Source organism: Humulus lupulus, chromosome 9, assembly GCF_963169125.1.
Source record: "Humulus lupulus chromosome 9, drHumLupu1.1, whole genome shotgun sequence".
Taxonomy (NCBI): domain Eukaryota; kingdom Viridiplantae; phylum Streptophyta; class Magnoliopsida; order Rosales; family Cannabaceae; genus Humulus; species Humulus lupulus.
In genome coordinates, this window is record NC_084801.1 from 37,562,233 (window position 1) to 37,577,318 (window position 15,086).

Consider the following 15,086-nt stretch of genomic DNA (forward strand, 5'->3'; position numbering starts at 1 on the left):
CAATATGAGAAGGGTAAGATGGTTCCAAGAAAGAACGATAGAGGGGGAGGGGCGAGTTGATTTTAAACTGATAATTAAGAATGAATTATAATAGAGATTTTTTTTCTGTAATAACCATAAAGAAATAAAAAATAACAATTTTACTGCACCACATAATTTTTTACGTTTGTACGGATCAAAAGTTCAAAATTACACAAATACTACTTCCCCTTTCTCTCTCTCTCTCTCTTGCAGGAAACAACCCAACCCTATACAAGCCATTACCCACAGTGACTTCCCGCTGAAAAAACATCGAACTCCACCTCAAACAATAGCAAAACTGCATCCAAAACCTCTCTCACGAAATCCACGATGATTTCGATTCCAAACAACTGTCAAAATTTCCCTGAAACAACAGCAAAACTACAAAGGATTTCGATCTGAAACAACACCCAACTACAGAAGATCTAGATCTAAAAACAACACCACAACAATGATAGATCTCGATCTGAAAACAAAACCATTTCTACAACCTGAACCTGATCTGAGAAACCAACAACAACAATGGCGTACTGTTTGATTTTTGGGCAGAAACGTTTACAACAAAAAGACAACAACAACTATGTTGAAAATGGCTAGACACATTCAATTTCCGAAAAAATCAAGACAATTATAAGGTAAGCAACCAAAAAACCCAATAAAAAGTTGGAAAAATTAATTCATCAAAACTTCATGAATAATCTCATAATCCGTGCTTCAATTTTGTAGAAAAATTTAGATCAAGGAAGAAATCGTTGGAAAATATTTTCTTTAACATTTAATCTCAATAAAACATTACAATCAGGTATGTATTTTCATATAGAATCTATTCATTATTCATCCAATAATGAATTTAAACTTTATTTATTATTTTTTGCTCTTACGATGTTTGAGAGTTGTCGCATATAGTAATCCTGCTATTTAACATTTCAATGAATGAAATCATTACAAATCCTGATTCAGAGCAATGGAAAATGGGATGAAAACAAGAATTACGTTGATTTTGAACCTAGTGGGGAATTGATACCAAGAAATTGCAAATATGAAGAACTTGTGCATACATTGTTGCTGCAATTACGTTGCAACCCTGCAACAACACACATGCAACTACAATATCAAGTCAAGGAAGGCTACCCACCCCTTCAAAATAGTGGATGATGGAAGTCTCCTTTTCTACTTGTAGCTGAAAATGAATGAGTCTGACTTCACAAGATATAAATTATGTCTGAACACAGTAGACAACATGGCAACAACATCAAATTCAATTCCATTCTACGCATATAGAGAGCCAACAATAACAAGAGAATTGACGATGATTGAGAATGGACCACGAACAACAAAATCAACAATAAAGCAACAAGAATGAGAAATCATAGAAGAAATCAATTAAACATTTGACTTCATTGACTATGAAAAGTTAGTCACATCAGAAATGTTGGAACAACTAGAAAACAACAAGAATAAGGACAAGCCACTTGACTCTATAGATTCACTCGTAATCACAAACCCCCGCCATCCCAAAATCAAAATTGGCCAGAACTACAAAGATAAGGCAACAATAAAAAGTGTTCTCAACTACTTTGCAATAACAAACCATTTCCAATACAAGGTGTTGAAATCATGATCTAAAGAATACAACATTATTTGTTTGGCCAAAACTGCAAGTGATCCATAAGAGCATCAAGAAATAGAACAACACAAGCATTCATCATCAAAAAATATTACAAAATACACACATGCTCTTTGGAAATCAGATTTGGCGATAAACGACAAGCAACATCAAAATTAATAGGCAACTACATAAAACCAAACTTCCTCAACCTAAAAACAACATGTACTCCGCTAGACATCGGAGGTGACTTGAATGATAGATACAATATAATGAAAAATTATACGAAAACATGGAGAAGTAAGGAGCACAGACTCAACTAATTACGAGGAAAAGAAAAAGAATCTTACAGCCTCATAATAGGTTACTTGTACATGCTACAAAAAACCAACCCTGAAACTATAGTTGACATCTTAAAAGGAGAAGATGATAGTTTGTTGTTTCTATTCATGGCTTTGAATGCATCTTTGAGAGGTTGGGCAAAATGCAAATCTATAATAGTTGTTGATGGAATTTTCTTGAAGTCTGCATATGGAGGAACGTTGCTATCTAGTAGTGCGCATGATGCAGGAGGTAAAATATTCCCACTTGCTTTTTGTATAGCAGATTCTGAAAATAACAAGTCATGGGAGTGTTTTTTCACAAAATTAAGAAAAGCCTATGGAGTTAGAGAAGACTAGTGTATGATATCAGATCAACATGAAAGCATAATCAAAGCAACAAACAAAGTTTTCCCTGAAATAACACATGGCTACTGCATGTTCCACTTGTTAAGGAACCTGAAAACATCCTACAAGAAACATGCAAAGAAATACAGTGTACCTTTCTTTGGTGCAGCAACAACATACACAGAAAAGAAATTCGAATATCATATGAAGGAGCTTGACAGCTTGGATAAGTGACTAAGGCCTTATTTGCAAAAAATTGGATATCATAAATGGTTAAGATTCTACTCCAAAAACAAAAGGTACTCAGTAATGACTTCCAATATTGCTGAGTCATTTAACTCAACCACCGTGGCAGCTAGAGAGGTACCTGTAAAAACACTTTTGAAGTGTCTGCATGGATAACTCCATAATTGGACATACACTAATAGGAAACTAGCTCAAAAAATGACAAGATTGACACCAGTTGCAGAACAAGCACTCACCAACAACTTCGTATACTCTTTGAGATTAACTGTAAGATTGCTCAATTTTTTCGTTTTATTTTTCAAATATTTTTGCCACTCAGTATTGTTGCTATTATGTTGCTCTAATGTTGCTACCATACCTATGCAATATATAATACAGGTAAAGATCAAATGAATATCTATTTCATGTTTCAAAGAAGATAAGTCATGGATTTTAAATCTCAAAGAATGAATTTTCACTTGCAATAGATTTCAGAAGAATGAAATGCTATGTGCTCATGCTCTTGTTGTGATGAAGGAGATGACATAGACCCGTACGATTACTGTTCATATTACTACACAACAAAAAGTATGGTTAGAAACATACGATGCAACTGTGTATCCAGTAGGGAAACAACGAGATTGGGAATTACCAGACTTTTCCAAAGATATCATAATGTTGCCTCTGTTTGAAAAAGTGAAGACCAAAGAAAATAAGAATTATATCTGGTTGGGAAACTAAAAATAAGAACAAGTGCAACAAGTGTGGACAAAGATGTCATAATAGGAAGAAATGTCTAACCCGACCACCAAGAAGTTGAGAATAACAACACAACAACTCAAAAAAAGATTCTAGTTTATCAAATCACCTAAATAAATAACATTGGTTTCAATTTGTTTTTATTTTAAATACTTAAACATTGGAAGAAAATTGATTAATTCTTGTTGCTCCCTTGTTTTACAATGAAATGTTTTTTATATTGTCATTATATATTTTGGGACATATGCATCTTATTGATATTAAGCCATAATTATTGATGACTAGTTATTGTTTTTAAACATTATTTTTAAAACATAATAGCTTATATTATGAGGTTGTTGTTGTCTTGTTGCTATATAGTCGTAATAGTCAAACAAACAAAAATGACAAAGAATAGAAAGATGAAAGTGTGGAAATATATTGAAAAGGAAATAGGACCAACAAGATAATTGTTACCAAAATAAACCAAGAAACTAGACTATTATCTAGAAAAATGAAATTACATAAAAAACACAATGTTTGAGGTTGTTCTTTTGTTGCTAAATAGTTGTTACAAATGCTGCCGACAACAAAAACACAATCATGAATCCTTCAAACCCAGCCTTTTGTACTTTCTTCCAGCTTTTTACTATCTTTTTTAGGAGACTTCTTTCGAAGTTCAGGTTGACTAGCAACATTCTTTATCTGCTTCATTTTTCCATAAGAATAAAAAAGAACAACCAATCTAGAATGGTGATTTTCAACTGAAAAATCACTTGATGGAATTTCCTCGCAATCAACAAAATACTCAGCAAATGATGCAACAAAAATACCACAATCACTGCAAAACAAACACTATTTAATGGATTGGTAAAATGTAAACAAGCATTAAAAATATTAAATAGAACAAATAAAAAAAATATAGGACATTACTTACTTGTCCTCTTGTTGAGGCAATCCATCAACACTAACAACAACAAAAGGAGCCTTGGAATCAACATAAATTGCACTAGGATCCTTTCTAATATTTTAAAAATTCAGCAACTCAAAAAACAATGGCAGCAGGACAAAATATGGCTCCATAGCTGCCATAGATGCAACTTCATACTGCCCAGACTTTAATGAGTTATACATGTAAATAATAATTTCCTTTATATAAAAATGCCCTAGAATTCAATGGCTCTCCTTCCTCATATTGATTGGAAACAAAACATGGTCACACTTAACCCATGGTTTACCACACATAAGCTTTTTACCATTTATAAACTGAGCAACTGAATGCCTAAGGTTAAGAACTGATGCATCCTGATTATTGTGCAAAAATTTCTCATAAAGAGAAGATATGCTATCACTAAAAAAACAATTTGTTGTAGTGAAGTTCACCTTAGGGAAAGCTAAATATTTCTCCTTCTTCCTTAAGGAATAGAATATGATATCAATATGCTGAAAAACAACATAAAATGATTGTCATAAACCACATAAAAATAACATTAGTGCAACACCATACCAACATTAGTAAAAATACAAAATTTATAGATAAGAAGAAAAAAAAAACTCTCCGAGTTTATTAGACATTCTCCACAATGAGAAAGTATGTTGAACCATATCTTGTCATTCACTACATCAACTACAAAGTTAAAGACAGACTTAAATAATTTTTTACCCTTCAAATAAACATTATTTTTCCTACAATAAAAAAAAAATATTAAAAATAAAAAGAACAATATCAAAGAAATAATTCCGACAATAAAAAAACATACTAATAATACTAATAACATACTTCGTTCTTTTATTTCGACCATCAAGAGGTCAAAGATCAAATTCATTCTCATGCTCTTCATTAGGAACCTCTCCAATGTTGTCATCCAGCGAAAACAACCCTTCAACATAAGTCACCATCTGAAGTGCTTCACCTTCTTCACCAGAACCAGAACCAAAACCAGAAGATACAAAATCTTGCTGGAATAGAGATTTCAAAGCTACACCAGGCTTCATTATTCTGTTATCTATAATATCCTTATCCTTAACATCAACAACATCACTACAAGAAATAACAACATTAGACTCTTGTGTTGTTACAACACTAAGTCCCCCCTGAGATGGTTGCTCAACAATCACCATGCTTTCAACAACTGCAGAGGAACTGGAAGGAATTTGTAAAACAACACTGCATTACAATGTAAGCAATAATCACAAACCCATACAACATCATGTAACCAATAAAAAACCAACAACTAAACAACAACCCAAACCTTCATTTTTGAAACAACCTCTAGCCGAGACAACATAGTTTCTTCAATCTGAAGCAGACTTAACTCATTGAAAAAAGCATCAAAATCTTTTTCACTGACAACCTTAAAAAAAAATTAATTTTTTTTGAACAAATGAATAAAATAAAATAAAAATAAACAAACCACTTTGCCCGACATAATATCATTTTCATCAACAACTTCCTTAGACACAACAACATCGTTTCCATCTATGTCCTCCTTTGACAAAACAATTTCATCATCTTCAAAATCCATAGCTTCATTAGCAGGGCCAAGATCACTCTCCTTCATAGGTTTCACAACATCAGATACAATTGATACAACATCAGCCACCTGTCATAACAACAACAACAACAGAATAACACAATTATTGAAATTACTAATTTTAGTAACAAAATTGCAACACTACAATAACAATAAGGAATAACAAACAAACTGTAAAATATTAAATAATAGAATGTATATACTTATATAACTTTATGCAAAAAAGTTAACAATAACAATGACCAAAACACAAATATCTATTAAAATAAAAAATAATTCCAACCATACAATAAAAATTATCAAACAAATGGATATACATCAAGGAAAATAATACATTAAGCAACAATAGGACAATAACTAAACCTGATGTTAATCCAAAAAAAAATTGTTAAAAAAAAACTACTTTTCATAAAACAATAAAAAACTAAAGTTTAAAAGATAATATCAAAAACCCTAAGTAAATCTTCATATTGTTGCCATTAGGGAACTGAAATTGGCTACGTAGATACATTCTATTCTATGTCATTCTCAGTGTCTTCACTGTCAAGCTCATCGTCATCTTCTTCACTATTCTCATTTTGCTTTCCTTTAATGTTTACACCAGAATTTTCTTTTTCCCCTTTGTCCCCGTCTTTATCTTTTCCATCATTCTTTTCTTCATCCTCATTAACCTCTTTTTCATCTTCATTCCCCTTTTTACCATCACTGTCACCCCCTTTACCATCATCATCAGAATCATTCTCTTCAACCTACATTTAAAAGCAAAATATTAAACAACGATGCAAATATGCATAACCAGTGTTATAAGAATTTTAGAACAATAAACATATGAACAGAAAAACAACACTACCTTATCAAATGCATAAAAAAACAGTGTCGAACTTCTCCTGCATAACAGACAACATAGTAGTAACAACAATAAATTGAGACTTCACAAACACCTTCAAATCCAATAACTATGCAACCATTCCTTCATGCTTAGACACCATGAAATCGATCTTAGCATTTAAGAAATCAAATTGGAGGGACCCATCAGGGAGGGTTATTGGGATTTCACCACCAACAAAACCCACATTAGACACAGAATCAACCTTTGCTTCCCCAACTTCATTAACATCTGTGTTGAAAACAAATCCACCCAACTTGTAAACAGAAACCTCATCATCATTTGGCTTGTCAATCTCAACTACATAAAACACAACCAAAAAACATCAACCACATTAAAATATAAAAGACAGACAATGGTAAAACAACAATAAATAAACACAGAAACAACATAAAACTATACCTTCCTAGCTAGAATTTAAAAAATAATAACCTTCAACAATCTCATCTCAGGAGTACTAGAACAACTCCACCTAGCAATCATCAGAATATTTTCAGAAACCATTTTGCAGTACTTCCCAACCATATAGCGGTAGCACTCATAAAACCACACTTGAAAAATATGTGGGCAACCAACCAATGTATAATAAGGTTTAACTTTCTTCTCCTCATTTGAATTATATATGACATTGTACCAACTAACTAATTTACCCTTCAAAGACATAATGGTTTCATCAAAAGATTTCTTACCCCATGCATACTCACTATAACGACCACTATCAACAACATCTAAATCTTCACGCATCTATCCTACCTAGAACTAAGTAGAAACCACTAAACAAAATACAAAACAACCAAAATTACAGCAGCTTCATCATCATCATTCCAACTCTTAGCCCTAAAACACTTACGAATAGATTGCTTATAAATCTTATCAGAACCTGGCCAATATTTATCCAATAAGCTATTTGACTCTTGTTTGAAATTCAAACTATTGCACTCATCTTCACAATCTAAACAAGTAATCAAAGAAAACTCTTCAAAACTAAACCTTAGCCACCACTAACCATAACCCATAGCTCATACTCATTTGGCTGCTTAATTTCCCTTAACAACAAACTATGCATTAATTGAGGTTGAGGATTAAATGCAAGAAGATTCAGAAAACTACCAAAACAAGTTTAAGAAAATATTTCCTTTTGTTTATTAGACAAATAGTTATTAAGGTCCTTAATAACCTCATAAGTACAACAAGAAACAACATGGGAGTTAAAAACTAATTAAGATTAATTAAGTAATGCAAATCCTACAACAATTTTTTTAAAATTAAATTAAAGACAATAATAATGAAACAACAACATAAAAAAAAAACTGAAAAGAAACAACGACGGACATTAGAACAAAATCAAACAACAATGATAAAATAACAACAACACAACCACACAACAACAAAAACACAAATTAAAAAAACACATATTTTTTCAAACAACAACAGTAAAACAGAAACAAGAATAAAAAATAAACTTAAAAAATCTTCAACAGAACAACAATAATAAAACATGCAAATACAATGTTGATAATAGAAAATTACTAAAACTATAAATTAGCCTAATAAATTATAATGCATTTTCAAACAAACATTAAAACAAACACATTCATTTCATTCAACTGTAAAATTGATCCAAAAAATACAAACAAAACCCTAAAAGACAACATCAAAATAATACAAACCAAACAACATGCAAACATTAACAACAAATTCCTTCTGATCATCTCCCACAACTTTCAATTACCCTTTGCTTGATTTCACCTTTTTCGCCTTCCTCCTTTCAACAACATCAATTTTTTTTTCGTTTTTGTGATTGGGATTTCGATGGCTCGACTTTGGGCGAGTTATGAGATCTTGGTTTCTCTTCAATCCGCTTCATAGTTGTAATGACCCAACTATTCTAGACTTTGGACCATTAATAACTACTATACACAGACACTAATCTTAAGAAAACATACATATGAAATAACCATAACTTTATAAAAAAAAACTGTAAAGCAAAGGTTTAAAATACATAGAAATTAGGGGTAGGATATGGGATCCCATTGTTTTGAAAATAAAACATAGCATAACTTAAATCTTAAATAAATTGGTTACAAAATCAAGTGTGGAAATACATCGAAATCATAATTTAAAAGACTTAAACAACTTCATCCTCGAATTGTTCACACAGTCCACCGAATCCATTCTCCTTCAATACACATTCCCAAGCCGCCAAGAATCTTCTCGCCGCAATTATTATTTTCCTGCACATATAAAACATAAAGGAATGAGCCTAATGCCCAACAAGGAAAATCAACTACAAGCATGAAACATAATCATACACATAAACTATGAACATATATCATATACTATAACACATATATCATAATTCTAACCCCTGTACATGGTGACTATTGGGGTTTGCTAACTAAGCAACTATAAGCCTCAAACTACAATGAGGTTTGCTAGTTAAGCAACTATAAGCCCCAAAAACATAAAAGTGTTGGGGTTTGCTATATAGCAACTATAAGCCCCAAAACATACATATATCATAACACATAAAATCATACTATAGCATAATCATGACATATTATATAACATAGCACATATCACATAGGAACTATCCTATTTTCCTTACCAAATACCGGGATGTGAGAACAAGGACGAGATTTTGGAACACTCCTAAAAACCATTAATAGAAAGGTGAGTATTCTAAAAGAAAGAGATGAAAAGGAATGAACTAAAAACCACCGAGAATATACTTACGGAGAAGAAACCTCAAGTTCAAAAAACTTAGATTCCTAACCAAGAATCGAGAATACTGAGTTAGGATTTGAGTAGAGAAAAACTATAAAAACTAATGAAACAATACAAAAATGAACTATGAATAGGAATACCTTTGAATGATTCTATGACCGAACTACACCTCGAAATCGAAATATACTATAAATCTTACTTCCCAAGTGTTTGATAAGCTTATAATGATAAAGCTTATAACCCCAACCCAAGTGTTTAACACTCTAAAGTAAACCTAGCAGCTTGAAGGCTCTGAACTCAGCTTGATGAATGAAGAAATGGTTGGGTACTAGGTCCTATTTATAGAGTTCAAGAATGAAAAGATATTCTTTTAGCTTGAATAAAAATAATGACTTTTAATTGAAAAACATTTGAATATTCGTTAAGCAGAGGCTTAAGACTCGGTCAAAAAGATTCTGGACCTATCAAGAGGTTAAGGATTAAAAAGAAGCTCGGTTTCAAAATTATTCAAAATTCATGCCCTAGAGCCGATATATCGCCCATGCTAAGCAATATATCGCCTGGGCTGATATTCCCGAGGCTCGTCAAAGTGGTCGTGCGAAGTTACGTGTTTTTTGTATCCCCGTGTGGTGATATATCGCCCCCTAGAGCTGCGATATATCGGCATACGCTGAAATATTATACACGTAATTACACTTTTTCAGCCTAATTTGAATTGAGTAAACAACTTTGATTGAGTCCTATAACGATTTCAAAGCTGCTCGCAGACTCTGGGACTTTCAAATATTATTCTTAATAAACTATTCATAAAAAATACTTTAATTCTTAATAATCATGCACATGACAAGTGTCATTCTCTTATTGGGTCTATCTAAACCTTATAGTATAACAATTATCATCTTCATAATTAGTCATATTAATCAAACCTTAGGTTATAATTAATATTCTTAAACTATAGGTTAAACTTATAAAATCTACAAGTGTTGCTACAAGTGTCCAACTAAGTCCCGACTCGAACCAAAATCCACAGCATTAAACATACTATAACTACTACTAGCTATTACTGTTATTACTACTAGCTAAGTAAAGTTCTTGGACTCTACAATAGTAGCTTTCTTCCGCATCAGCAAAGCTTGTTTAGAGATCTTTGGGGACTTTGGAATTTTTTTAACAGGAGGAGTAGAAGATGTCGATCGTAAAATTGCCATAGCTAGTAGTTCATGCTATATATAACAACAAGAATGAGGGCTTAAATGCTATACGAACGGTTAAGAACACAAGCTTTTAGGGGAAAAAATGAAGTCTAAGAATTATCGTGTATTAGAAAAAGAAGTAATGTAGAGAAGAGTGGGAAGAGTGTAGAGGAAGAGTGTGAAGAGTGGGAAGAGTGGAAAACTATCCGAATGAATTTTTAAAAATAAAACAAAATACATATAATCTTACAAATATACACAGATTAGACTAAGTAGTATTATTGTAATATTTAAACTTCGCATACCGTATAAATTAAAACAATGAACATTAAAATAGTAAAAACTGCCATGTGGCAGTAAAAATGTTGAAATTGTGATTATTTTGATACTTTGTGTAAAAGTTCCATTATAATAATATTAAAGCTTAGAATTTTAAAAGAAAATTGTTCATATTTAAAAAAAGTGTTAGGATTAATGCCTTAAAAGCATGTAAATAAATTTTATTGAATTTAAATAAAAGGATGATATTATTATATTTTAATGTTATAATTATTGTTTAAATTAATTATATGCTAATGTCAAGAAAATTCCTTATTCACTCATGATAATATGATCTTGTATTAGTACGAGAGAATTAACATCATATATAATGAATAAAATAGTCAGTAACATATTAAAGTATGAAATCTTTATTGAATGATTACTAGCACACTTTGCTAAGCATACGAGATGTGAGTAATCAAGATTCAGATTACTGATGTGATTAGCTATCTTAGTAAAGATGTTGTATATAATAGAGATTATTTATGGCAGGACCGATGAGAGTTAATTATCTTTATAAAATCGGCATTTGACATAAAGGTTTAATTCTTATCATAATAGATGATCATTTGTAGAGCAGTATAATTCCTGAGTGTTCATTAACTCCTGTTTGTGCTTGTTTGATCTTTCGATTCACTCGTTAATGTCTCTTAGTATAATGAGGCTAATGAATTTTGTTTTGGAGATTCAATATCATGGATTGGCTGGCAACATGAATTACAATAATGGAATCCATACTTTCCTAATGGATCGAATATTGGTTCCCATAAGGGTTAATTCTAGAACAAAATAGTTATTGAGCTCAAATCTATAACTTGATTATAGATTAATTATTTGCTAGGAAATTAATGGTACTTAAGGATCAAGAGGTAATTAGAAGGGTAAAATTGTAACACCCTGGATAGCCAAGACCGCTACACGGTGTGTTTATAAAGGTGTGAGACTTGCTAATCAAGTCGTTTATTCAAAGTGTGTCATTAGCTAAAGTGTTCTAAGGCTAAAAGACATTTTGGCCTCAAAGAAACATTTTATAAACTACAAACAATTTACAGAAGGGATCCCCAAAAGTACAATGTTTAAAAACTGGTTTACAAAATTCAACAGTTAAGAGTAAACATTAGCCATACTAAGGCAAAATACAAGGTTCTGGTCCTCTCGTCCCTGTAATCTCCTCAACCGTGGCGGCTGAGCGGCCTGACATGTACATTCACCCTACAGAGCTCTCCAATCATGGTTGATCAATCTTTCCCTTGCCTTTTCCTGCACCACGCAACACCCGTAAGCCAAGGCCCAGCAAGAAAACATCATATACAACACAATCATTGATAACAGACAGTTAATTCATTAAGCATGTACTCTCATCCAATAATCCACATTAGTACCACTCAGCATATCTTTAGAATCATGGAGGCAATTAAACACTTATAACATTCATATCACATAATAGTCATTACAATACTCAATTCACACAATAACTAGGGCCGACACCTTAGGTCGCACCCTTTGTTTAACCCATTGACTCTGGCCCGCTTAAACCAAGCTCAGTGCATAATAAGCGGTCCTCGGATACCAGTGTCCGAGCCGAGCCATTTGCGCAAGTTAACCGTGGCACGCTTAGGCCGTTGGTTTGCAATTTACATGGCATGATAACATTCTTTCAATCATATATATATCAGGGAGACCTTAGTCCCGTTCAAATACTCAACCGGGTATAGTTTTCTTACCTTTGGCTTCTAGATGAACTAGTTACGGGCGATACTCCTTGAGGGTGATCCGTTCCCCGAGCCCTAGCTTAGCACCTAGTCACAACCATGATAAAGGATACCATTAACAATATTAAATGGGTTTCTAAACCAAGTTCTAGTCCTCGGAACATTGAACTTCACCAAATATGGTAAAAGATTCAATCCCGAGCACCCTAGGTTAAATTCCTAAGCCTAAAATCTCAAAATCCCAAAATCCCTTAAGGGCTCCGGCATAGGCCATCCATGCCGCGGCATGGACCCAAACAGAGCCCACTTAAGGCACAAAAACAAGTAAGGGCCGCGGCATTGCTTGGACCATGCCGCGGCCTGCCCTTCTTCCTCAGCACATCTCATCTTCCAAGGGTCGCGGCTCACCAAGAACTATGCTGCGGCCCGCCCCTTCGAACCCAGAAAAACCCACCATTTTCAACCTCTAAACCTCACTTTAGGCCATCCCAAAGCCCCTAAATCAAAACCAATAAATAACAAAATCATTAGAATGATTTAAACAACCCAATTCCACAAAAAATCTAGCCTAACACTCACCAAGATCCCAATTCCAATTTCTGAGATTTCAAACCTAAAATCTCAAAACCAGCCATGGAAATACTAAAAATCAACCATCAAACTTTGAATTGAACCTTACCTCAGTTGTAGAATCATTCCTCCAATAATCCCTTGACCTATCTTCAAAGTTTCAAGCCTCAAACTCCACCTTGAATATCAAAATCACAACTATTAAAAACTCAGCCATTTTTCATAAAGTTACTAACCACAGAAACAAAAATTAATGCTTACCTTGGCTCTAATTCAACCCTTGATTAGTTCTTGAGCTCAACCTCTAATTCAGCCCTTTAATTCCTCAAAGATTCAACTTGATTCCAGTAATTCCTCCTCAAATTTCAGTGTTGTTCTTCCTTAGGAGAGAGAAGAGAGAGAAAGAGCTATGAAAGGGTCAGTTTAATTTCTGTGTCTAGTATTTTCTAAGTCTCTCCAAGTATATCCTTAGGTTATTAGACTAATCCCAAAGCTCGGGGGGCCGGAAACGTCCCCGAGGCCAAAACGGTAAAATCCCCCAATATTCCTGCCTAGACTTCCTAACCTCAAATATATCTCCAATTATTTATTTTCATCACCCGATAGTCTAAATCACTACCCGATACCTAAAATACCCCTGACTTGTCCAAAGTCAGTTATAATGCCCCGTTGTGAATTTTCCCGCTATCTAGCCCTAGGATCGCCTCGAGTCGCCAGCTACAGAATTATCCACATAATAATGTGGTTCCCACATATACAACATATTTATTTCATATTATCACATAATATCATCAGTTATCATTTAATATCATTTAAGCACCATTAATCACATAATATCACATTCAAATAAATACTTTTCACTCTAATCCCATTTATGCCCTCCCGACACACTAATAAAGGCTCCTAAGCCTTATTAGCGAATTTGGGTCGTTACAAAAACGGTATTTTTGACCAGCTCTAATTAACGAACCAATAAATGGAGGACAAAACTACATTTGCTGATTATATCAATGGACTATAAGAGAAAACTCTATAAATATAATTCTATAAATACCTAGAGTGCAATTCCATAATTATAGTGGAGTAATCATGGAATTAATAAATAAGATTATTGGATTAAAGATTTTCAATAATTGTTGTAGCCTAAAATAAACATGAACTGAATCACTTAGCATGGGGTATAGCTAATAGATAAGCGCATGGAGAAAGCGAACAGGTACAACATCTAGCTAACTCTAGTGTGACCAGTTCGAGTTAAACTTGGCAGTATGACCACCAGATAATCTCTAGGTTGCCTCTTAAGATAATAACCTAGTTCGAGATGCGTGATGGCTAGATCACCTTCTAGATACTCTGAGCTTAGCTCATGTCAAGCTCTGATGGATCTTCAACATCTAGCTCGAAGGAAGTGTTTAGCTCGCGAAAGCCTGATCATGACACACAATTAAGGATCCCAAAAGACTCAGAGATCCCATATACGCTCATTAATGCCCATATTTTATTACACATTTATTACCCGAGATATCTGATGTAAATTCCATAAGCAATCATATCCCTATGTAAATGGGAGATTATTCTAATTGATTATTTACCATATTTATGCAAGCGGTTACCCAAAGATGTCTAGGAAAACCCTCTATAAATATCAAGGGAATGGACAGGAAAAGGGGCTGCTTTTTAATATATAGAAGTTCTACTGAAATTGTAAGAAACCATTTCATCTAAAGCCCTAAAGAGATTAATAAGACTGTCTCGTGGACTAGGTGGATTTTAACCACTGAACCACATTAAAGTGTGAGTGTTTCAGATATTGTTTATTTGATTAATTATGGTTTAGAAAGAAAGTACTCATATCTCAGTTGTTGGATTTCTTAATCCATTTTTG